Source organism: Pelodiscus sinensis, chromosome 5 (assembly GCF_052426305.1).
Source record: "Pelodiscus sinensis isolate ZL-2025 chromosome 5, ASM5242630v1, whole genome shotgun sequence".
Taxonomy (NCBI): domain Eukaryota; kingdom Metazoa; phylum Chordata; order Testudines; family Trionychidae; genus Pelodiscus; species Pelodiscus sinensis.
In genome coordinates, this window is record NC_143056.1 from 5748881 (window position 1) to 5773767 (window position 24887).

At 64.3% G+C, this 24887-nt stretch overlaps 10 non-coding genes and 2 pseudogenes across 10 annotated transcripts; 7 read left to right on the forward strand and 5 right to left on the reverse strand.

The window, feature by feature from the left end:
• Positions 1 to 2727: 2727 nt before the first annotated feature.
• Positions 2728 to 3026, reverse strand: LOC149524269 (signal recognition particle RNA). The gene has a single exon (XR_016349774.1).
• A 1303-nt stretch (positions 3027 to 4329) lies between these two features.
• On the forward strand, positions 4330 to 4626 carry LOC149524270 (signal recognition particle RNA). Its single transcript, XR_016349784.1, has one exon.
• A 1389-nt stretch (positions 4627 to 6015) lies between these two features.
• Positions 6016 to 6314, forward strand: LOC149524271 (signal recognition particle RNA). Its single transcript, XR_016349777.1, has one exon.
• A 1063-nt stretch (positions 6315 to 7377) lies between these two features.
• Positions 7378 to 7661, forward strand: LOC149524272 (signal recognition particle RNA; annotated as a pseudogene).
• A 3241-nt stretch (positions 7662 to 10902) lies between these two features.
• LOC149524273 (signal recognition particle RNA) lies at positions 10903 to 11201 on the forward strand. Its single transcript, XR_016349785.1, has one exon.
• Positions 11202 to 12566: 1365 nt separating this feature from the next.
• LOC149524274 (signal recognition particle RNA) lies at positions 12567 to 12864 on the reverse strand. The gene has a single exon (XR_016349783.1).
• Positions 12865 to 14478: 1614 nt separating this feature from the next.
• On the forward strand, positions 14479 to 14777 carry LOC149524275 (signal recognition particle RNA). The gene has a single exon (XR_016349782.1).
• Positions 14778 to 15139: 362 nt separating this feature from the next.
• Positions 15140 to 15438, reverse strand: LOC149524276 (signal recognition particle RNA). Its single transcript, XR_016349780.1, has one exon.
• A 3539-nt stretch (positions 15439 to 18977) lies between these two features.
• LOC149524277 (signal recognition particle RNA) lies at positions 18978 to 19276 on the reverse strand. The gene has a single exon (XR_016349779.1).
• Positions 19277 to 20881: 1605 nt separating this feature from the next.
• LOC149524278 (signal recognition particle RNA) lies at positions 20882 to 21180 on the forward strand. The gene has a single exon (XR_016349773.1).
• Positions 21181 to 21984: 804 nt separating this feature from the next.
• Positions 21985 to 22283, reverse strand: LOC149524279 (signal recognition particle RNA). The gene has a single exon (XR_016349778.1).
• A 721-nt stretch (positions 22284 to 23004) lies between these two features.
• LOC149524280 (signal recognition particle RNA) lies at positions 23005 to 23240 on the forward strand (annotated as a pseudogene).
• Positions 23241 to 24887: the final 1647 nt, after the last annotated feature.

The window sequence follows — 24887 nt, forward strand, 5'->3', positions numbered from 1 at the left end:
GGGTAACCCCCACTGGCTGTCGTGGGGACCACGACCCAGCAAAACAGGATGAGTCACTATGCAAACCAGTGGCCAGACACCCCCCATGGAGAGGAACAAAGGAAGGTGGAATGCTGCCTTGGCTGGAAGGCAGGGCTGGAAGTGAGGGAGTTGGTTGCTGGCTGTCGGAGGGCATGGAGGAGAGCCTAGGGGAAGGGGCTGGAGTTTAGGGGCCCAGTCTCCCCCATCTCAAGGGGGCCTGAGGCATCCTAGCCCAGTTCCTGTAACCAGATTACATCTGTGCTGCGCTGTGCTGGAGGAGCAATAAACCACCCTCAATTCCACTGGCTGGTGCAGTCTGTTTGTGCCATTTCGGGGTGCAGGAGACGGGGAACCCCCAACGCGCCGTCACATATGGTTGTGACAATTTTCTTCCACTATTTGATCTGAGGAAGTGGGTCTGGCCCATGAAAGCTCATCACCTAATAAACCATCTTGTTAGTCTTTAAAGTGCTACATAGTCCTCTTTTCGGTGACATCGATTGGAATACCAGCTCTCGCCGTAGGCAGAACACAAACCACAACACTCTCCATTCCCTCTGGTTGGAATGGCAAAAATCTTCTTTCCACTGGGGCTTGCTGCCTTGAAACTTTCCCTGGGGGGAAGGGCTCGGCTGGCCTCAGAGCTCTGTGGGCGTGCCATAGTCTGCGCTGGAAGGGGAACATGCAAACCCTCTGTGCGGCCCCGTCCAGCCGAAGCGCAGAATTTGCCCTGTGGGAAGCTGGAGCTCGCAGCCCGCAAGGTGAGCGGGGTCGAGTGGTTTGGGCATGACAATGAATCGCACCTCACTGCACAGGCCCTGTGGGGGGAGGGGTGGCAGCATCCACACGGTGGGGACCCTGCACTGAGGGATCATGCAAGTGGGGACGGAGGCTCGTGGACGCCTGGGGATTGGTACTAGAGGGACCGGAGCCCTCAAGCATCTTGCATCCTGGAGCATTGGACGGTGGGAAAGGGGGTCCCCAAACATGCGGGATCCCATATGGAGGGTCAATGAATCTACCTCAGCTCAGATCCTGTGCAGGAGCGGCACTAGTCCCTCCCTGCGCAGCGTGACAGCCCCAGGGCAAACCGTGGGAAATGGTGTCACGCTCAGAGGGGACCGTGGGATCCACCGGGCTGGGCCCCGTGCACCACTGGACGCAGACTCGCACCCAGGCCCGTGTGGATCCCGGAGGCTTTAGACAGGCTGAAGCGTCTCAGCCCGCGGGAGGCTACTCGGGTCCCAGGGGCAGCGAACAAGGTGCCACCAGGGCAATGGCGGGGAGCGGGGTCAGTGACACGTGCCCAGAGGATCCCAACTGGTGATCCGCTCCGTGCCACAGGGCCGGGTGTCCCTGTTCCGCCTGCCCTTAGTGATACCCGGTACGTGGGTACCCCCAGCCAGAAGGCTGCTTGGCAGATGTGCAGCAGGGGGCTGCATCTCACTCGCTTCCTGGGCTCCCTGCAGGAAGGGATCTCACGTTGTGTGGCTGCCTCCATTGCCCCCTGTGACGGCGCGTTGGGGTTTTCCCATCTCCTGCACCCCCGTAGTGGCACGGACAGACTCCACCAGCCAGTAGAATAGAGGCATTTATTGCTTCTCCAGGACACAGCACAGCACAGATGTAATCTGGTTACAGGGCAGGCCTAGGATGCCTCAGCCCCCCTTGAGATGGGGGAGACTGGGCCCCTAAATTCTAGCCCCTTTCCTTAGGCTGTCTCCATGCTCCCAGACAGAAACTAACCCACTCACTTCCAGCCCTGCCCCCAGCCAGGGCTCCACTCCCCTTCTTCCCATTGCTCTGCTCCCTGGGACATAACTGGTCAGACAGGTTGGAAGCCCCCTTGCATAAGGACTCATCCCCTGTCCTGCTAGGCCGTGCTGCAGACAGCAGCCAGTGGAGGTCACTCCCCACCCACTGCCCAGCATAGCCACCAGCAATGTACCCCCCCACTACGGGTCTGTGGGTTTGCCCAGCCCATTGGATCTCTCGCGAGTGGGTGCGTGGGGCCCCCTTTCCCCCCATCCGGATCCCTGCTGGGTAGCTGAATGAAAGGAACTTGGTCACACCCAGGCCATTGATATCCTGGTGGATCCGATCGGGCGCTTCTCTGTCTTGTTTAAATTCCTGCAAGGATCCCTGGCGATGTGCTCCTGGCCTGTGCCCCCATCCAGTCCTGGTGTGCGGGGGCCTCTGTCCTGCCCCAGTAGCAGCCAGTGGCCATGGGTGTCCTCCACACAGTTACGGGCGTGTGGTGCCCTGTCCCTGCTCCTTAACGGTGGGGTCCGTGAGGGTCGCTCGCCCCACTCGGGATCACTGTTGCGTGGACGCCCCCTTCTTCCCCGCTACCAATGGAGCAGATGGGTGAGTACAATGAACGTGCCCCCGGGCGCGGGTTTCGCTGCCCCGCATGCAGGAGCCATGACGTGTGGGTGCCATGTCTCCCGTATAAGATCCCAGGAGTGTGGGCGTCCCCCTGTCTCCGTCCAAGCTCTCGGGCATGTGAGCTGCCGGATACCCCGCTACAGGATCGCTGGTGGGTCCGTGCCCTGCTACCCCCCTTCGGGACATTTGGTGTCAGGGTGTTTCTGTTTCTGCTTTCAACACCGTTGGTGCCTGGGGGCGACCCTCCCGCGCATTCCGGGTCCCCATCCGATGGGTGCTCCCTTCCCCCAAAGCCTCTGTGGTGGGGGGCTGCATAAAAGGAGGCCGGGTCTCCCTGTCTCGCCCAGGCTGCGCTGCAGGGGCTGTTCGCAGGCGCCATCCCCCCGCTGAGCGGCACGGGAGCTTTGACCTGCTCCGTTCCCGACCTGGGCCGGTTCGCTCCTCCTTAGGCAACCTGGAGACCCCCGGCTCCCCAGGGACCCCCATGTCGATGCCGCCCTCGGTGCGGACACCCGCTCGGCACAGCCCCCTGCAGCCCAGAACTCCCGAGCTCAAGGGATCCGCCGGCCTCAGCCTCCCGGGTGCTGGGATCACAGGCCCCCGCCACGGGGCCCGGCTGGTATCATTTGCTCCCAGATCAGCCTCAAACGCTGCGGCGCGGTCTGGGCGCTGGCCGGGGGGGGGGGGGGGGGGAGCGTCATGCAGCTGGGCTAGTGCCGGGATCCCGCGTCCCTCCATGTAGGATCCCGGGTCTGGGGCCCCCTTTTCCCTCCGGGATCCAAGGTGCTGCGGGGCCACCTGCAGCCACTCACCGGAGAGTCTGTGGGGGATGGGAGCACCCCCATGATGGGGATCCAGAAGTATCCAGAGAGGCGGGAGAGGGAGGCAGCGGGGCTCCAGGCAACACAAACATCCGCACACCAGAGGCACTGAGGGGTCCCGACCCGCCAGAGATCATGTCTGGGCGGAAGAGGCACCCGCACTCCCCGGACCCCGCACGGGGCGAAGGGGCAGCGATAACCCACGGATCCTGAGTGGGGGCCGGGTGAAAGCACGAACCTCTGTCTGCTTCCTTGGGACAGCCCTACTGGGGCAGCAGCAACAGACCCTTAAGGGGGTGGGATAGCCCCATGGGCTCCAAGGGCCACCACACGCAGGGATCTTACCCCGGTGGCTGGGGGTACCCGCGTACCCGGTATCACTAAGGGAGGCGGAGCAGGGACCCCCGGCCCTGTGGCACGGAGCGGATCGCCAGGTGGGATCCTCTGGGCACGTGTCACCGACCCCGCTCCCCGCCATTGCCCTGGTGGCACCTTGTTCCCTGCCCCCGGGACCCGAGAGGCCTCCCGCGGGCTGAGACGCTTCGCTCTGCCTACGGCCTCGGGGCTCCAGGCGGGCCTGGGTGCGAATCTGCGTCCCGCGGCGCACGGGGCCCAGCCCCGGGGATCTCACGGCCCGGTCCTGCGCCCTGTGGCCAAAGCTTAGAACCGACAAGCGGCGCGTACAGGGGGAGCTGGGAGGCCCCTGCCCACGCGAGGCGGCCCAGACCCTCCGCTGCGCCGCAGGGGGCTGTGGCGGATCGCGGGTCGCAGTCCAGGGGCTGCCCGCTGCTGGGCTGGGCTGCTGTGTGGGCCGAAAGGCGCGAGGACGCGGTGATTGGCGGTAGGGACCAATGGAGAGCGGGGCGCGCCCGTGACTAGCAGCGCCCGAGCCAGACCCGGTGTCTTTTCACCCGCGCCCCATTCTCAGGACCGGGGCTGGGCCAAGGACCCGGGTCCGGTGTTGGCACCTCGCGGGGATGCGCCGTAACGCAGATAACATTGTGGAGAATGAGCGGGGCTCCTGGGGCCGGTTCCGACCCGGCCCGGCCCAGCGCGCGGCAGCGGAGTGTGAAGGGGGAAGCGGGGAGAGGGAAACCCAGCCGGGCCCCGTGGCGGGGGCCTGTGATCCCAGCGCCCGGGAGGCTGAGGCCGGCGGATCCCTTGAGCTCGGGAGTTCTGGGCTGCAGGGGGCTGTGCCGAGCGGGTGTCCGACCGAGGGCGGCATCGACATGGGGGTCCCTGGGGAGCCGGGGTCCCCAGGTTGCCTAAGGAGGGGCGAACCGGCCCAGGTCGGGAACGGAGCAGGTCAAAGCTCCCGTGCCGCTCAGCGGGGGGATGGCGCCTGCGAACAGCCCCTGCAGCGCAGCCCGGGCGAGACAGGGAGACCCGGCCTCCTTTTATGCACAGCCTGTGCTGGGGGATGGTTGCGGGGGGCAGCCACACAGCTGGGATCGGGAATGGGAGACAGGGAGGTACCCGTGACCCTGGAACGGGGTGAGCGCCCCCCACCCTGGATGCAGAGGGAGCTGGAAGTTGCCGCGCCGCTACAATCGGCCAAAAATGGTCTTTTCCAGTGGGGCTTGTGCCATCGACCTGAGGCCGAAGGCGGCTGGTTCCACCTGGGTCTGGTGAAGCGAAGGTCCGGGTCCGGGTCCGGGTCCGGGTCCGGGTCCGGGTGAGTGTCCGGTTTCCCCGGGCAGGGCTTGAATAGAAGCGTCGACTCGCCTCGGGTAACCTGTCTGCCAGGAAGCAGGCGGGTCTCTTCCAGCACAACGAGCGGCCCGCGGCACCGTGCGGACTAATCGTCTCTTAGGCTCCGAGGTGCCGCAGGGCTCCTGGCTGTTTGTGCCGATACCGACCGGCACGGAGACGTGGACACGCGGGGCAGAGGCTCTGTGCGGGAGGGGAGCACTCACCGATGGGGATCTTCATGGGGGGGGATCCACCGGGGGCTGGAAAGAGGGAAGAGAGAACCCAGGCACCGGCTGTCCTGCGTGGTGCGACAGGCGCACCGACCTACGACTGATTCTTTATGGGGTCACAGGCACGCAGGTACCCGGATCCCAGGATGGAGACACGGAGGCCCACGGAGGCACCCACATACCTGGGATCCTGCCGGGGGGATACGGACACCGCACACCACGTGTCCCGGACCCGGGAAGCCTCGCCCCGCAGCATGGTTCGGGGCGGTGGTCACACGATCGCTACTGGGGTACCAGAGAGGCCCCAGCGCACCCACACAACAGGGACTGGCACACGGCGGGGACAGGGCCTCGCTCGCACTCACATCGCGTCCCTGCGGGAAGGCGAACCCCTCACGGAACCCCCGCTCCGTTGCCCCCGCTGTCCGCTATCCGCGGAGCCTGGCACACAAGAGACTGGATCCCAGCCCCGCAAGCTGGACGGGGACAAATGGATCTTCCCGACAGCCAGACTTGGCCGCGGGGCGGAGGCCAGGAACACGCGTGTCCTTCCCCTGCCTCGCGTGGGCTGCGGCTGGCAGACCCGCCGCGCCGGCCGGGGGAGCCCCACGAGCGGCCCCACACGAGGGCGCAGAGTCTCCGGGCGTTGCTGCTTCGGATCCTCCGCTATGAGCGGCGCGGAGACTCCAGCGGCCCCCGCCCGGGAGCGATTCGGCCTGTGTGGGCCGGAGCATCGGCCCTGTCCGCGTTCGCAGCCCGCGTGTCCCTCGCCAGCGCGTCCGCCCGGGTCCCGCTGCCCCCTCCGGCCAGCGCCCAGCCCGCGCCGCAGCGTTTGACACCGGAGCTTGGAATCAGCACTACCAGCCGGGCCCCGTGGCGGGGGCCTGTGATCCCAGCGCCCGGGAGGCTGAGGCCGGCGGATCCCTTGAGCTCGGGAGTTCTGGGCTGCAGGGGGCTGTGCCGAGCGGGTGTCCGCACTGAGGGCGGCATCGACATGGGGGTCCCTGGAGAGCCGGGGGTCCCCAGGTTGCCTAAGGAGGGGCGAACCGGCCCAGGTCGGGAACGGAGCAGGTCAAAGCTCCCGTGCCGCTCAGCGGGGGGATGGCGCCTGCGAACAGCCCCTGCAGCGCAGCCTGGGCGAGACAGGGAGACCCGGCCTCTCTTTATGCCGGGCCGGTAGTGGGAGGGGAAACCCGCAGGCTGGGCATCCTGAATTGGGGGATGGACGCGACCTTGCGCCAGGGACCAGACACTCTGGACGGGGAAATAAGGGCTCGGACCTAACGCCAGAGCCCTTGCATGGGGTGGAGAGAGGGAGACCCACGTTGCCATATGCCTGGACAGGGCCAAAGGGGCGGGGCAGCCGTACTGTGAATGGGGGCAGGGGGGCGCCTTCATGGGGTCAGAGGCCCATAGGCCCCTTTCAACCCTTCTGAATGGAGAAGAGCGGAGGCTTCCACACCCCAGAGATCCGTAATGACTTGGGAACATGCAGAGACTCAACAATTAACCCGGAGGGGGAGGGGCCCTCGACAACCTTAGCGGGCTGCCCCTCCCCCCCCAGGATCCTTGGGTGTGAGGATGTGTCTTGCGTCACAGGGGGCTCAGCCCAGATGATCCCGCGGTCCCCTCTGACCCATTTCCCAGGGTGTGTCCTTGGTGCTTTCACCCCGCGCGGTGCCGGGCCGACGCAGACAGCGCTCGCGCTCCTGTTTCCCTGAAGGGTCGGCGACAGAGCTTCCCCAGACAAGCTGAGCCTACAGCGTGGAGGGGGAGAAGAGTTCGAATCCCGCGTGGAGGGGGAGAAGAGTTCGAATCCCGCGTGGAGGGGGAGAAGAGTTCGAATCCCGCTCCCTGCGCCGCTGAGCTGCTGTCTGGGCTAAATGGCGCCTCGATGCGGTGATTGGCGGTAGGTTTGGAGTCCCCGGGGGCCCAGGGCGAGGGGAGCCAGGTCAGCAGCGGAGCAGGTGGAATGTCCGGGGCCAATGGAGAGCGGGGCGCGCCCGGGGCTAGCAGCGACCGAGCCAGACCCGGTGTCTTTACGCAGCCCCGCGCCCCCTTGTCGGTATCGGGGCTGGGCCCGAGGACCCGGGTCCGGTGTTGTCACCTCGCGGGGACGCGCCGTAAACAAATCAGAGCTGCAGCATCAGCTGGGTTCCAGGGGCCGGCTGCGGCCAGCGCACGTCGGCGGAGTGTGAAGGTGGAAGCGGGGAGAGAGAAACCCAGCCGGCCCGGTGGCGGGGGCCTGTGATCCCAGCGCCCGGGAGGCTGAGGCTGGCGGATCCCTTGAGCTCGGGAGTTCTGGGCTGCAGGGGGCTGTGCCGAGCGGGTGTCCGCACTGAGGGCAGCATCGACATGGGGGTGCTGAGGGTCCCCAGGTTGCCGAAGGAGGGGCGAACCAGCCCAGGTCAGGAATGGAGCAGGTCAAAGCCTCCATGCTGCTCAGTAGTGGGATGGTGCCTGTGAATAGCCCCTGAGGGAGACCTGGCCACTTTTGAGCCCCCCCCAATCTACTGCTGAGGGGGGGGGGCAGCCTCATGGAGGGCTCCTGGGGTGTCTGGGAGGAGAGTGCATAGGAAAGGGGCTGGCACGTGATAAGGGCTCATGCTCCCCCCTCTTTTTCATCCTCTGTGTGTTTTCTGTGCTTCTGTGACGGCGTGTTGGGGTCCCCCATCTCCTGCACCCCGAAATGGCACAAACAGACCGCACCAGCCGGTGGAATAGAGGAAGTTTATTGCCTCTCCAGGATACAGCACAGCACAGATGTAGTCTGGTCACAGAGCTGGGCTAGGATGCCTCAGGCCCCCTTGAGATGGGGGAGACTGGGCCCCTAAACTCCAGCCCCTTTCCCTAGCCTGTCTCCTCCATGCTCCCAGACAGCCAGCAACTAACTAACCCTCTTCCAGCCCTGCCCCCCATCCAGGGCAGCATTCCCCCTTCCTTTGTTCCTCTCCATGGGGGGTGGCTGGCCATACTGGTTTGCATAGTGACTCATCCTGTTTTGGGTCGTGGTACCCACGGCAGCCAGTGGGGGTTACCCCAGAGCCAGCAGCATAGAAACCAGCCAGGTACCCCCACTACGTCACAGCTTCTCTGTGTCCTTCTGCAGGTGGTGAGGCCATCAACTCCATCCTGCTGAAGAGGGTCATTGGGATGGGAAACCTGGGCGCAACCGTGGCCAGATTTGCTGCCTTGACATTCCCCAACTGTGGTGGCACCATAGATGGGACACACATCCCGATACTAAAACTCTTCCAGCCCTGCCCCGTAGCCAGGGGCAGCATTCCACCTACTGGCTGGTGGAGTCTGTCCGTGCCATTTCGGGGATGCAGGAGACCGGAAAACCCCAACACGCTGTCCACTGGTGTCAGGAGCGGGATGCACTGCACCCCGTGGATGGAGCTCCCAGCGGCAAGCGACAAGGCGTAGCAGAAGCAAGAGCCCTGGAGCCAGGCGTGCTGGAGACAGAGCGAAGCGGTTCCTGAGAATCATGGGGTGCTGCAGCACTAGACTGGTGAGTCTGCACCGAGGGGCCCAGCGGGCAGATGCCCTACGCCCAACTCTTGAAGGCAGAGCTGGTGAAGCTGTGCAGAGAAAAGGGTTTGCCTTTGCGGAAAGCAACCAAAGCCCAGCTGATTGCCAGGCTGGGGGAGAATGACCAGTTATGGGGCCAGGATCTTGTCGCCGTGGGGAGCAGCTAGAACCCCCCGTGGGAGCGTGTCAGGCTCTGAGAGGGGGCGGGGCACTGGAGCCCGCAGGAGAGATGGGACAGCTTCCCCGTGGAGGCCTGCAAGCCGTAGCCCATCTAGGGCAGAAGCCAGCCCAGCAGAGCTGCGGCGGCTGGAGATCCAGCTGCGGATGAAGGAACTGGAAGAAGAGAACCAAGAGAAGGAGCGCCAAGATTGAGAGAGGGACCGCCAGGACCGAGAGAGGCAGCGACAGCATGAGCTGGCCATGGCAGAGCGGAGAACCGGAGGGGCCCCAGCTGTGCCAAGAGTGGATGGGCCCCAGGGCTGCCAGAGGCTTGGAGAGGCTCGTGGTGGCCCAACTGAAGGACATGGGTGACATAGACGGGTTCCTCAGCTCCTTTGAGAGGGCCTGTGGACTGCAACGGGTTCCCCCAGCTGACTGGCTGCAGGAGTTCATCCCTGCACTGAACCAGGAGGCGGCCGGAGTGCTCAGCCAGCTGGAGGACCTACAGCCAGGGGATTACAACCGAGTCAAGGAGGCCCTGCTGCACAAGTTCGGGCTGACCCCCGAGATGTACAGGAAGAAGTTCCGGGGGGTGCAGAAAGGGCCACAGGAGACCTATGTGGACCTGGCCTCCCGCCTGGCGCAATACTGCCGCAAGTGGGTGTCTGGAGTCGGAGCCCAGACCGCAGAGGAGCTGCTCATGCTGGTCATGATGGAGCAGTTCTATGAGGCGTGCCCACCCAAACTGAGGCTGTGGCTAAAGGATGGGAGACCAGAGACCCCCCAGGAGGCCGGGAGGCTGGCGGATGAGTTCACGGAGAGCCGGTCCGGGGGTGAACGGGAGTCCCGGAGAGAAAGGGAATCGCGCAGAGACCAGTTCTCGGCTGAGCGACAGAGAGAGGCACCTCTGAGGTGAGCCCCAGGGACCACGTCCAGTCATTGGTGCCCCAGAAAACCAGCCAGGACCCGGGCAGAGCCGGTCCAAAACAGCCCGCAGAACCTAACTTGCCATCGCTGTGGGCAACGAGGCCACAAGAGGGCTCAATGCACCAGGCACAAGAACAGGTCCCATGACCTGGGCCGTTCCAGGGTTAACTAGCTGGGGCTGGGGGAAGGGCAGGCTGCCCCAGAGGCAGGGGCTGGCAGGCAAACCTCAGCTCAGTGTGGGGGGAAGGATGCTCAGTGCACCTCCCTTGGGAGGTCTGACCCTCGGGAGGAGGATTTCTCTGTGTACCGTGTGGGGGCAGGGCGGCCCCTGCAGAGCGACTGCCTCATACCCCTGGAGGTGGATGGTAGGAAGGTGACGGGTTTCTGGGACACGGGGGCGGAGGTAACGCTGGCCCGATCCGACATAGTGACCCCAGACAGGGTATTACCCCACACCCAGCTGACCCTGAAGGGCATAGACGGGTCCCCATTTAAGGTGCCTGTAGCCAGGGTGCATCTGAAATGGGGGGCAAGGAAGGTCTCAAGGAAGTGGGGGTGCACCCGCACTTGCCCACCGAGATGCTGATGGGGAACGACCCAGAGGAGTGGCGATCTCAGGTAGGCGGTGCCCCCAGCCCCTCGTTTGCAACTCAGAAGAAGGTGACGTCAGAGCTGCCCCAGGAAAGCTGCAGCCGGAGCTGGGAACAGGGGCGCGCGGTTCGGATCCCGGTCCCAGCTCCGGCTGTCGCGCGCTGACCGGCCCATGAAGGGGGAGACGCAAACTTGGCCCGTTCCCTGCTGCCCCCGCCTGGCCGCAGGGAGCCGCCGCGGGCAGGGCTGCAGAGCGGAGCTGCGGGGCCCAGGCCAGGCAGACCCCAGACCCGCCCGTGCGCGGCAGGGGGCTGAGGCGGGTCCCTCTCGCAGTCCAGGGGCTGCCCCCTGCTGGGCTGCGCTGGTATCGGGGCGAAATTGTGCCCGTGCAGCGCACTGGGGGTGATGAATTTCTGCGAAGTTCGGGGTCCCCGGGGGGCCCTATTAGCGCCCGCTCCGCGCCAGGCGCCGGTTCCCTCCGGCCCAGCCCAGCGCGCGGCAGCGGAGTGTGAAGGTGGAAGCGGGGAAACGGAAACCCAGCCGGGCCCCGTGGCGGGGGCCTGTGATCCCAGCGCCCGGGAGGCTGAGGCCGGCGGATCCCTTGAGCTCGGGAGTTCTGGGCTGCAGGGGGCTGCGCTGAGCGGGTGCCTGCACCGAGGGCGACATCGACATGGGGGTCCCTGGGGAGCCGGGGGTCCCCAGGTTGCCTAAGGAGGGGTGAACCGGCCCAGGTCAGGAACAGAGCAGGTCAAAGCTCCTGTGCCGCTCAGCGGGGGGATGGCGCCTGTGAACAGCCCCTGCAGCGCAGCCTGGGCGAGACAGGGAGACCCGGCCTCCTTTTATAAAGAGCCCCATGTGGGTAACGAGGCATCCATGCAATAGGGATGGGGGAGGCACTCAGGTGTCAGGGATCTTCAAAGCATGAACAGACCCCAACTATTCTGGATGGGCAGAGAGGGGGTTGCCGCCCTGCTTCGTGAAATCTGGAGGCAACTCCAGGGCTCACAACTCCAGTTTCTCCCACCAAAACCTGCACACACAGAATCAGAGAATCCCAGGGCGGGAAGAGACCTCAGGAGTCATCAAGTCCAGCCCCCTACCCAAGGCAGGACCAACCCCAACTAAGTCAACCCAGCCAGGGCTTTGTGAAGCTGAGACAGCCTAAGGAAAGGGGCTGGAGTTTAGGGGCCCAGTCTCCCCCATCTCAAGGGGGCTGAGGCATCCTAGGCCTGCCCTGGAACCAGATGACATCTGTGCTGTGCTGTATCCTGGAGAGGCACTAAACTCCCTCTATTCTACTGGCTGGTGGAGTCTGTCCGTGCCATTACCGGGTGCAGGAGACGGGAAAACCGCAACCGCATCACAAACACCACTTGTGCTTCAAATTCCTTGATGCTTCTTGCCAGCGCTGCAGAATCTGCTGTGACCTGCTCAAGGTCACTGTTGGTTTTATAGTTATTAGTTCCCACATGGAGAAGCAGGAAAGGGGAGGGATCAGAAGGTTTGATCAGTTTCCGAAGACTCAGCAGCACGTGGTCCCCAACGCGGTGCCCACGGGCACTATGGCGCCTACCAGGACATTTATGTGCGCCCGCCTAGCGCCACCCCCGGCAGCCCCGCGCAGTGCCCGCCACCCCAAAAGGTTGGGGACCACTGCTCTCAGGCTGTGCATAAAAGGAGGCCTGGTCGTTCCTGGCCTCTCTTTATGCAGCCCCCTTTGTTGGGGAGGGGAGCACCCACCCCAATGGGGATCCGCAGTTGGGCGGAGGGAGACACCCTGGCACCGGGCAACTTAGAAGCGCGAACGGGCTCCCCCCAGGCCAAACGCCCTGGATGGGGGGCACCGCCCCACCACTAATCATGTGGGGGCAGTGACAGGGAACCTCCCATCCCCCCTGGACGGGACGCGGGGCTACCCCCGCACCTGGGGTCTGGTCTGCCGGGCCATGCTGCCGTGGAGGAACAGATCAGATGCTTCTCTGCGCTGTTTGCCTTCCGTCAAGGCCGCGATCCCAGGCTGTGCGAGAGCTCCTCTCCCACCCGAGTGGGTGGGGGCCGCTTCACCCCCCATGCGGGGTCTCCGGGAGGCGGTGCGCACCCCATCTTCCCAGTCAGGACAGCAGCCGAACGGTGTCTCCGATCCCTCCTTGAAGATCCACAGCGCATGGGCCCCCTAATTCCGGATTCTCACCATGTGCAACAAAAGAGGCCGGGTCTCCCTGTCTCGCCCAGGCTGCGCTGCAGGGGCTGTTCGCAGGCGCCATCCCCCCGCTGAGCGGCACGGGAGCTTTGACCTGCTCCGTTCCCGACCTGGGCCGGTTCGCCCCTCCTTAGGCAACCTGGGGACTCCGGCTCTCCAGGGACCCCCATGTCGATGCCGCCCTCGGTGCGGACACCCGCTCGGCACAGCCCCCTGCAGCCCAGAACTCCCGAGATCAAGGGATCCGCCGGCCTCAGCCTCCCGGGCGCTGGGATCACAGGCCCCCGCCACGGGGCCCGGCTGGCAGCGCTCGCTCCCAGATCAGCCTCAAACGCTGCGGCGCGGGCTGGGCGCTGGCCGGGGAGGGGGGGGGGGCAGCGGGACCCGGGCGGACGCGCTGGCGAGGGACACGCGGGCTGCGAACGCGGACAGGGCCGATGCTCCGGCCCACACAGGCCGAATCGCTCCCGGGCGGGGGCCGCTGTGAATGACCCGGCCTCTTTTGATGCTGCCGCCAGCCGTGCAGCCCGTAGGGGGAGGGGAGCACCCCCGCGATGGGGGCCCTGAATTTGCGGGGAGGCGCCAGGACCGTGACGTGGAGAACTGAGGCCCCGCACAGCAGGGCTCCCGGGGGGGTCACAGCGGTACCGACCTACCAGGGATGATGTGCGGGGTGTAAGCGGCACCCGCGCGAGCCGGATCCCGAACGGGGCCGGGGCGGCAAACTCCAAAGGGCAGCAAGTCGGTGGGTAGCGTGGGAGCGTCTCGCCACGTGGCCCGTGTTAATGGGGAAGAACAGGGGCATCCGCGCAACAGCGATCTCCGATGGGTGGGACTCCCCCCTCCCTCCGCTATTATAAAGGGGGAGGGGGCACCAGGGAGCCTTAGCAGCCTGGAGAAATCCCGCATCCATAAGACTCTTCCCGTTGGGGAAAGATGGAGGAACCCGACTTCCGGAGATGTTTAACGGGGCCATCGCACCCGCCCAGCGGGAAGGGGGAAGGGTTGGGGTACAGCGGAAGCCACACGCTGGTGTCCGGGCCTAGGAGGAAGCCAAACACCGCAGAGGACCAGCTGGTCTGACCCACCCTGGTAGCATGTCCTGGGTGTGACCGAGTCTCTTATTCAGCCACCCACCAGGGCTGCGGAACAGGCTGGAAGGGAGCAACGGAGATCCCGTCCTGCAGGGAGCCCGGGAAGCGCGAGAGGCAGCCCCCTGCTACACGCCTGCCAAGCAGCCTCCCACCCACGCCCCGCACTGGGGTCATCTGGGGGTGAAACACGGGCCAGCACGTGGAGGTTTCTCAGCGGCAGGTGGCGGGGGGTACCCACGTGCAGGCTGTGATTCAGCGCAGGTGGAACAGGGACCCCCGGCCCCGTAGCGTGGGGAGCGGATCGCCAGGTGTCCCGCGTTGTGCGGGCTTCCCACCAGGTGTCCCCCCGCTCCGGTCCCTTCTTAAGCGCCCTGAGAATTTGTCCATGGCTTGGCCTGGGGCTGTGCCACCCGCAAGGAGAGACCCCGAAAGGCGCCTGAGCTCAGTGCTTGGAGCGACCCCAGGGAAGCGGCTGCGACAGCCCGGAGTCCAGGGGAGGAGAATTCAGATTCCGGTCCCTACTCTGGCCGCTGCGCCCCGCAACCAGGAGCGGGGCTGCGAGGAGCGGGGCGAGAGCGCGGCTCCCTGCTCCCCCTCTGGCCAGCGCGCAGACCCGCGCGCGGCGCTGCGAGCGGGACCTTGGAGACACCGAGCGAGGCCGCCCAGACCCTCCCGCGAGCCCTGCGCGCCGCCAGGGGGCTGAGGGGCGGGTCTCACAGCCCGGGGGCTGCCCCCTGCTGGGCTGAGCTGGGGATCCGGCCAGCGCAAGCCCAGCGCGCGGCAGCGGAGTGTGAAGGTGGAAGCGGGGAGAGGGCAACCCAGCCGGGCCCCGTGGCGGGGGCCTGTGATCCCAGCGCCCGGGAGGCTGAGGCCGCCGGATCCCTTGAGCTCGGGAGTTCTGGGCTGCAGGGGGCTGTGCCGAGCGGGTGTCCGCACTGAGGGCAGCATCGACATGGGGGTCCCTGGGGAGCCGGGGGTCCCCAGGTTGCCTAAGGAGGGGCGAACCGGCCCAGGTCGGGAACGGAGCAGGTCAAAGCTCCCGTGCCGCTCAGCGGGGGGATGGCGCCTGTGAACAGCCCCTGCAGCGCAGCCTGGGCGAGACAGGGAGACCCGGCCTCCTTTTATGCCGCCCCTCGGATCTCATGCCTGAGATTCTGCATGGGGAGGAGGGTGTTAAGGGACACGAGCTGCCGTGCGCCTGCACAGAAACACGGGAGCGTCCGCGCACCGTGAACAGGGCAGGGGAGCTCGCTCTTGCGGTCGCCCCTATGCACCCGCACAGCTCAGATTCTTCCTGGCTTGGGCAAACCCACAGACTCCGCGGGTGGGGCGGTTCCTGCTATTCCCATTCAGGAGATGGGGGTGGGGCGGATGTCTGGGTGCCCGTTGGCGCTTTGAAAATCGCTGGTCCCGAAGAGCCTCCCTCAACCGAACCGACATCGTGTGAACGCGCTTCCCTTCTCTCTCCCCGCCCCGCAACAAAAGAGGCCGGGTCTCCCTGTCTCGCCCGGGCTGCGCTGCAGGGGCTGTTCGCAGGCGCCATCCCCCCGCTGAGCGGCACGGGAGCTTTGACCTGCTCCGTTCCCGGCCTGGGCCGGTTCGCCCCTCCTTAGGCAGCCTGGAGACCCCCGGCTCCCCAGGGACCCCCATGTCGATGCCGCCCTTGGTGCGGACACCCGCTCGGCACAGCCCCCTGCAGCCCAGAACTCCCGAGCTCCAGGGATCCGCCGGCCTCAGCCTCCCGGGCGCTGGGATCACAGGCCCCCGCCACGGGGCCCGGCTGGCAGCGCTCGCTCCCAGATCAGCCTCAAACGCTGCGGCGCGGGCTGGGCGCTGTTCGGGGGGGGGGCGCAGCGGGGACCCGGGCGGACGCGCTGGCGAGGGACACGCGGGCTGCGAACGCGGACAGGGCCGATGCTCCGGCCCACACAGGCCGAATCGCTCCCGGGCGGGGGCCGCTGGAGTCTCCGCGCCGCTCACAGCGGAGGATCCGGATCCGCAACGCCCCGAGACTCTGCGCCCTCGTGTGGGGCCGCTCGCGGGGCTCCCCCGGCCGGCGCGGCGGGGCAGGGGGACCCGGCCTCTTTCCATGCAGTCTCCCTTGCGGGGGAGGGGCGCATCCACACGGAGGGGTCCTGAATTAAGGAGGCACCAGGATTCTTGACAGCGCGAACGGACCCAGACGCCACGTGACCGGGCTGGGCACAGGGGGGCTCGCTGCGCTGATTCCCGGAGCCTCGTAGCAAGCTCGAGGGCTCGCAACTCGCGTTTCTCTCTCCGCCCCCCCTCCCCCCGCCCCAATAATGTAGTCACGTGACCCCGCGGGCAGCCCTTTCGCAGGGACCCGAATCCTTCCCTGCACTACAAGTTAAAAAGCACCAGTCCCCTTCGGAAAGAGCAGGGCTTTGCCATGGGAACCTGCACGTGTGTGTTGCACCGAGAGAGAGGCTGCAGTTGGATCTGTTTCACTGAAGAGGGGTGTGACGACGTGTTGGGGTTTTCCCGTCTCCTGCACCCCCCGTAATGGCCCGAACAGACTCCACCAGCCAGTAGAATAGAGGGAGTTTATTGCTTCTCCAGGATACAGCACAGCACAGATGTCATCAGGTTACAGGGCAGGCCTAGGAGACCTAAGCCCCCCTTGAGATGAGGGGAGGCTGGGCCCTACAATCCCAGCCCCCTCCTTAGCTCCTCCATGCTGCCAGACCGAAACTAACCAACTCTCTTCCAGCCCTGCCCCCTAGCCAGGGGCCGCATTCCACCTTCCTTTGTTTCTCTCCCTGGGGGGTAGCTGGTTGGACAGGTTGAGAGACCCTTTTTGCATATTGACTCATCCCCTGTCCTGCTGGGCCATGCTACAGCCAGCAGCCAGTGGGGGTCACCCACAGCCCACTGCCCAGCATAGCAACCAGCAAGGTACCCCCACTATGTCACAGAGGGGTTACCTGAGACAATTAGTGGCTTCTCTTCAATACCTGCCCAGGGGCAACTGATTTACAAGGATCAGCAAGTCAGCAGAGGAAGGTGGAACAAGCCCCTTTCTGCCTGAAATCGAGGTCACAAAATTCCAAATGCAAATAACAATGTTTAATAACATGGATCGATAACTGTGGTGGCACATCGTGGTCCCCCGCCTCCTGCACCACCGTAGTGGCACCAACAGACTCCACCAGCCAGTAGAATGGAGGGAGTTTTTTGCTTCTCCAGGATACAGCACAGCACAGATGTCATCTGGTTACAGGAACTGGGGCTAAGAAGCCTCAGTGCCCCCCCTTGAGATGGGGGTGGCTGGGCCCTACAATCCCAGCCCCCCTCCCTAGCTCCTTCTCCCCTGCTTCCCAGACACCCAACTAAAAACCGTCCCTTCCAGCCCTGCCCCCCAGCCAGGGGCGACTTCCTTTGTTCCTCTCCCTGGGGGGTAACTGGTAGAACAGGTTACCTCCCTGTCCCATCAGCTACTCGGCTGCGCCATGGTACAGACAGCAGCCAGTGGGGGTGTGATGGCGCGTTGGGGTTCCCCAGTCTCCTGCAGCCCCGGAATGGCACGAACAGACTTCACCAGCCAGTAGAATACAGGTAGTTTATTGCTTCTCCACGATACAGCACAGCACAGATGTAATCTAGTTACAGGAACTGGGGGCTAAGAGGCCTCAGTGCCCCCTTTGAGATAGGGGAATCCCAGCCCCCTCCCCAGTTCCTTCTCCCCTGCTTTCCAGCCAGGAACTAACTCCCCCTCTCCAAGCCCTGCCCCCAGACAGGGCAGCATTCCACCTCCCTTTGTTTCTCCCCATGGGGGGTTGGCTGGTTCAACCGGTATGGAGTCATCTTTGCATAATAAGGTTTTCCCTGCTGGGTCTTGCTCCAGACAGCAGAGGTCACCACAGCCCAGCAAGTACCCCCACTACGTCACAGTGGGGGTCACCCACAGCCCAAGCCTAGCAACCAGCAAGGTACCCACACTACATCACAAAAGAGTAAAGGGTAGAAATAAATGGTCAGTTTTCCGAATGGAGAGAGATAACTAGTGTAGTCCCCCAAAGGCCTGTCCTGGGACCAATGCTATATGACTATAAATGATCAAGAGAAAGCGGTAAACAGGGAGGGGGCAAAATTTGCAGATGATACTAAACTGCTCAAGATAGTTAAGACCAAAGCAGACTGTGAAGAGCTTCAAAAGGATCTCTCCAAACTAAGTGATTGGGCAACAAAATAGCAAATGAAATTTAACGATGAATGTAAAGTAATGCACATTGGAAAAAATAATCCCAACTATAAATATACAATATAATGGGGACTACTTTAGCTAGAACTACTCAAGAGAGAGATCTTGGAGTCATTGTGGATAGTTCTCTGAAAACATCCACTCAGTGTGCAGCAGCAGTCAAAAAAGCAAATAGAATGTTAGGAATAATTTTAAAAGGGTTAGAGAATATGACAGAAAATATCTTAATGACTCTTTATAAAACATGGTACACCCACATCTTGAATACTGCATCCAGATGTGGTCGCCTCATCTCAAAAAGGATTGGAAAAGGTTCAAGAAAGGGCAACAAAAATGATTAAGGGTTTAGAACCAGTCCCATATGAAGAAAGATTAAAAAGACTTGGACTTTTCAGTTAGAAAAGAGGAGACTAGGTGGGGGATATGATAGAGGTCTATAAAATCATGACCGGTATGGAAAAAGTGAATAAGGAAAAGTTATTTACGGATTCCCACAATATAAGAACTAGGGGTCACCAAATTAAATTAATAGGCAGCAGGTTTAAAACAAACAAAAGGAAGTTTTTCTTCACTCAGCGCACAGTCAACCTGTGGAACTCCTTGTCAGAAGATTTGGTGAAGGATAGGACTTTAACAGGGTTCAAAAAAAGAGCTAGATAGATTCCTGGAGGTTAGGTCCATCAATGACTGTTAGCCAGGATGGGTAGGAATGGTGTCCCTAGACTGTTTGGAGCTGGGTGACAGGGGAGGGATCCCATGAGGATTACCTGTTGTGTCCCCTCCCTGTGGGGCACCTAGCATGGGCCACTGTCAGCAGACAGGACACTGGGCTGGATGGACCGTTGATCTGACCCAGTCTGGCCGTTCTTATGTTTTTAATTAACACTGAGGCTTATGGTCGAGACCGCAGCTCAGGAAATTCCCCATGGCAGGTAGTAGCTACGTAAATCAGGCAGCTCCTCTGCAACACATCTAGTGTGTGGATACCCGCATCCCCTTTTAGGAGCCCTGGTATATGGGTACCTCCCCTCCCCCCTCCAGTTCTGGATCTCAGCTGTGTGATTGGCCTCCATTCCCTCCCAACAGGCTGTGCATAAAAGGAGGCCGGGTCTCCCTGTTTCGCCCGGGCTGCGCGGCAGGGGCTGTTCACAGGCGCCATCCACCCGCTGAGCGGCACGGGAGCTTTGATCTGCTCCGTTTCCGGCCTGGGCCGGTTCGCCCCTCCTTAGGCAACCTGGAGACCCCCGGCTCCCCAGGGACCCCCATGTCGATGCCACCCTCGGTGCGGACACCCGCTCGGCACAGCCCCCTGCAGCCCAGAACTCCCGAGCTCAAGGGATCCGCCGGCCTCAGCCTCCCGGGCGCTGGGATCACAGGCCCCCGCCACGGGGCCCGGCTGGGTTGCCCTCTCCCCGCTTCCACCTTCACACTCCGCTGCCGCGCGCTGGGATTGCGCTGGCCGGACCCCCAGCTCAGCCCAGCAGGGGGCAGCCCCCGGGCTGTGAGACCCGCCCCTCAGCCCCCTGGCGGCGCGCAGGGCTCGCGGGAGGGTCTGGGCGGCCTCGCTTGGTGTCTCCAAGGTCCCGCTCGCAGCGCCGCGCGGGGGTCTGCGCGCTGGCCAGAGGGGGAGCAGGGAGCCGCGCTCTCGCCCCGCTCCTCGCAGCCCCGCTCCTGGTTGCGGGGCGCAGCAGCCAGCGCAGGGACCGGAATGTGAATTCTCCTCCCCTGGACTCCGGGCTGTCGCAGCCGCTTCCCTGGGGTGGCTCCAAGCACTGAGCTCAGGCGCCTTTCGGGGTCTCTCCCTGCGGGTGGCACAGCCCCAGGCCCAGCCATGGACAAATTCTCAGGGCGCTTAAGAAGGGACCGGAGCGGGGGACACCTGGTGGGAAGCCCGCACAACGCGGGACACCTGGCGATCCGCTCCCCACGCTACGGGGCCGGGGGTCCCTGTTCCACCTGCGCTGAATCACAGCCTGCACGTGGGTACCCCCCCCCCGCCACCTGCCGCTGAGAAACCTCCACGTGCTGGCCCGTGTTTCACCCCCAGTGACCCCAGTGCGGGGCGTGGGTGGGAGGCTGCTTGGCAGGCGTGTAGCAGGGGGCTGCCTCTCGCGCTCCCCGGGCTCCCTGCAGGACGGGATCCCCGTTTCTCCCTTCCAGCCTGTTCCGCAGCCCTGGTGGGTGGCTGAATAAGAGACTCGGGCACACCCCGGACATGCTACCAGGGTGGGTCAGACCAGCTGGTCCTCTGCGGTGTTCGGCTTCCTCCTAGGCCCGGACACCAGCGTGTGGTTCCGCTGTACCCCAACCCTTCCCCCTTCCCGCTGGGCGGGTGCGATGGCCCCGTTAAACATCTCCGGAAGTCGGGTTCCTCCATCTTACCCCAACGGGAAGAGTCTTATGGATGCGGGATTTCTGCAGGCTGCTAAGGCTCCCTGGTGCCCCCTCCCCCTTTATAATAGCGGAGGGAGGGGGGAGTCCCACCCATCGGAGATCGCTGTTGCGCGGATGCCCCGGTTCCTCCCCATTAACACGGGCCACGTGGCGAGACGCTCCCACGCTACCCACCGACTTGCTGCCCTTTGGAGTTTGCCGCCCCGGCCCCGGTCGGGATCCGGCTCGCGCGGGAGCCGCTTACACCCCGCACATCATCCCCGGTAGGTCGGTACCGCTGTGACCCCCCCGGGAGCCCTGCTGTGCGGGGCCTCAGTTCTCCACGTCACGGTCCTGGCGCCTCCCCGCAAATTCAGGGCCCCCATCGCGGGGGTGCTCCCCTCCCCCTACGGGCTGCACGGCTGGCGGCAGCATAAAAAGAGGCCGGGTCATTCACAGCGGCCCCCGCCCGGGGAGCGATTCGGCCTGTGTGGGCCGGAGCATCGGCCCTGTCCGCGTTCGCAGCCCGCGTGTCCCTCGCCAGCGCGTCCGCCCGGGTCCCGCTGCCCCCCCCCCCCCCCCAGCCCGCGCCGCAGCGTTTGAGGCTGATCTGGGAGCGAGCGCTGCCAGCCGGGCCCCGTGGCGGGGGCCTGTGATCCCAGCGCCCGGGAGGCTGAGGCCGGCGGATCCCTTGAGCTCGGGAGTTCTGGGCTGCAGGGGGCTGTGCCGAGCGGGTGTCCGCACCGAGGGCGGCATCAACATGGGGGTCCCTGGGGAGCCGGGGGTCCCCAGGTTGCCTAAGGAGGAGCGAACCGGCCCAGGTCGGGAACGGAGCAGGTCAAAGCTCCCGTGCCGCTCAGCGGGGGGATGGCGCCTGCGAACAGCCCCTGCAGCGCAGCCCGGGCGAGACAGGGAGACCCGGCCTCTTTTGTTGGGGAGGGGAGCACCCCACGCTGGGGATCCGCAGTTGGGGGGACGGAGACATCCTGGCCCCGGGCATCTTAAAAGCGCGAACGCCCTCCCCCCACACCAAGTGCCCTGTATGGCCAGCACCTCCCAACCACTGATCATGTGGGGGCAGTAACGGGAACCTCCCACCCCCCTTGGACGGGACGCGGGGCTACCCCCGCACCTGGGGTCTGGTCTGCCAGGCCATGCTGCCGTGGAGGAACAGATCAGATGCTTCTCTGCGCTGTTTGCCTTCTGTCAAGGCCGCGATCCCAGGCTGTGCGAGAGCTCCGCTCCCCCCAGCCTTTAATACTCGCCCGTGCATAGGGCCTCCGCCCTGCGCAGTAGGGATGCTGTAGATGCGGGTGTCCAGCCTGCTGATCTTGTCCCTTGCCCCTCCCCCTCCGGGGTACTAGCGGAGTCTGTGGGTTTGCCCAAGGAAGGGACCCCCCCGGTTCTGCCCAATTCCGAACGGACCAAGGGACCCTTCGGCGTCTCTGACCCCATGAACTTAGTCCCTTGAGCGGTGTCGCCTGCCCCCCATTCAGTGTCCGGGGTGTGTGGGTCTGTATCCCCCCCATAGGGTCCCAGCTCTGTGGGGGACCTTCGTGTCCAAGAGACACGAGTGGGTGGGGGCCGCTTCACCCCCCATGCGGGGTCTCCGGGAGGCGGTGCGCACCCCATCTTCCCAGTCAGGACAGCAGCCGAACGGTGTCTCCGATCCCTCCTTGAAGACCCACAGCGCATGGGCCCCCTAATTCCGGATTCTCACCATGTGCAACAAAAGAGGCCGGGTCTCCCTGTCTCGCCCGGGCTGCGCTGCAGGGGCTGTTCGCAGGCGCCATCCCCCCGCTGAGCGGCACGGGAGCTTTGACCTGCTCCGTTCCCGGCCTGGGCCGGTTCGCCCCTCCTTGGACAACCTGGGGACCCCCGGCTCCCCAGGGACCCCCATGTCGATGCCGCCCTCGGTGCGGACACCCGCTCGGCACAGCCCCCTGCAGCCCAGAACTCCCGAGCTCAAGGGATCCGCCGGCCTCAGCCTCCCGGGCGCTGGGATCACAGGCCCCCGCCACCGGGCCCGGCTGGCAGCGCTCGCTCCCAGATCAGCCTCAAACGCTGCGGCGCGGGCTGGACGCTGGCCGGGGGGGGGGGGGGGGGGCGCAGCGGGGACCCGGGCGGACGCGCTGGCGATGGACACGCGGGCTGCGAACGCGGACAGGGCCGATGCTCCGGCCCACACAGGCCGAATCGCTCCCGGGCGGGGGCCGCTGGAGTCTCCGCGCCGCTCACAGCGGAGGATCCGCAGCAGCAGCGCCCGGAGACTCTGCGCCCTCGTGTGGGGCCGCTCGCGGGGCTCCCCCGGCCGGCGCGGCGGGTCTGACAGCCGCAGCCCACGGGGCTCAGCCCGGCGGAACCCACGGTCCCGTCTGACCTTCAACCCCGCGACGCCATCTCCCAGGGATTGTCCGCGGGGCTCTCACCCCCGCAGTGCCGGGCCCTGCACGAGACCAGTGCGGACAGCGGGGACCCTGCACTGGGGGCCGGTACCCAGACGTCGTGCAGGCGGGGACAGAGGCTCATGGGCCCCTGCGTCTCGGAGCGTTGGACGGAGGGGAAGGGGGTCCCCAAACACGCGGGATCCCATACGGAGGGTCAGTGACTCCGCCTGAGCTCGGATCCTGCCCGGGAAGCGGCACTAACCCAGCTCCCTGAAGCCCCCTCTAGCCAGCGCCCCGCCCGCACTAGCAGAGCTGGAAGCTGGAGCTTCAGACAGCAGCTGGGCCCCATGGTGATTCCAACACCAGTGATCCCTTGAGCTCAGGAGTTCTGGGCTGCAGGGGGCTGTGCAGAGCAGGTGTTTGCACTTAGAGCAGTATCAACATGGGGGTCCCTGGGGAGCCGGGAGGTTCCTAGGTTGTCTAAGGAGCGGCAAACCGGCCCAGGTCTGGAACGGAGCAGGTCAAAGCTCCTGTGCTACTCAGCAGGGGGATGGTGCCTGTGAACAGCCCCTGCAGCACAGCCTGGGTAAGACAGGGAGACCTGCCTCCTTTTATGCAGAGCCTGTGAGAGCAGTGGTCCCCAACCTTTTTGGGTGGCGGGCTGTGACGGCGCGTTGGGGGTCCCCTGTCTCCTGCACCCCGAAATGGCACAAACAGACTGCACCAGCCGGTGGAATAGAGGAAGTTTATTGCCTCTCCAGGATACAGCCCAGCACAGATGTAGTCTGGCCACCGAGCTGGGCTAGGATGCCTCAGGCCCCCTTGAGATGGGGGAGACTGGGCCCCTAAACTCCAGCCCCTTCTCCTAGGCTCTCCTCCATGCTCTCCCACAGTAACTAACTAAATTCCCTTGCAGCCCTGCCCCCGCAGTCAGGGCAGCATCCACCTCCCTTTGTTCCTCTCCATGGGGGGTGTCTGGCCACTGGTTCAACAAGTTTGGCCTTACCTCTGCCTAGCGAGGTTTTCCCTGCTGGGTCTTGCTCCAGACAGCAGGGGTCACCACAGCCCAGCAAGTACCCCCACTACGTCACACGGGCACCCACGGGGCTGTCAGGGGTGGCGCTAGGTGGGCTCCATGGCGCCCGTGGGCACCGTGTTGGGGACCACTGTGTGAGAGAAGTGTGCTGCTTACTGGGAGCTTGTATTGAGGATGTGACCTAGAGTCTTCCGAAACTGATCAAACCTTCTGATCCCTCCCCCTTCCTGCTTCTCCATGTGGGGAGGCCTGAGTTGGGCTGCAGCAGCTGGCTCCCCCGCCTGCACGGCCGTCAATGGCGTGACATCATCATCAGGTGCCCCAAGCGCCCCATTGAAGGTGGTGCCCTAAGCGACGGCCAAGTCCACCTACAGTCACGGGCTGCCCCTGCTAACTATACAACCACGAATGACCTTGAGCAGGTCACAGCAGATTATGTTGCACTGGCAAGAAGCATCAAGGAATTTGAAGCACAAGTGGAGTTCTCGTCCATCCTTCCGGTTGAAGGAAAAGGTCCAGTTAGGGATCATCGAATTGAGGACGTAAATGTGTGCTTGCACAGGTGGTGTCGCAGAGAGGGCTTTGGTTTCTTCCACCATGGGACTGTGTTCTGGACACAAGGATTGTTAGGAAGAGATGGGATCCACCTAACCAAGAGAGGAAAGAGCATCTTTGTGGGCAGGCTGGCAAACCTAGTGTGACGGCGCGTCGGGTTTTTCCCATCTCCTGCACCCCCGTAGTGGCACGGACAGACTCCACCAGCCAGTAGAATAGAGGGAGTTTATTGCTTCCCCAGGATACAGCACAGCACAGATGTCATCTGGTTACAGGAACTGGGGCTAAGAGGCCTCAGTGCCGCCCCTTGAGATGGAGGTGGCTGGGCCCTACAATCCCAGCCCCCTCCCTAGCTCCTTCTCCCCTGCTTCCCAGACAGCAAACTAACTAACTCTCCTCCAGCCCTGCCCCCAGCCAGGGGCGGCATTCCACCTTCCTTTGTTTCTCTCCCTGGGGGGTAGCTGGTCAGACAGGTTTGGAGACCACTTTGCATAATGACTCACCCCCTGCCCTGCTGGGCCGTGCTACAGACAGCAGAGGTCACCCGCAGCCCACTGCCCAGCATAGCCACCAGCGAGTTACCCCCCACTACGTCACACCTAGTGAAGAGGGCTTTAAACTAGGCTTGTTGGGGGACAGTGACCAAAGCCTCAAGGT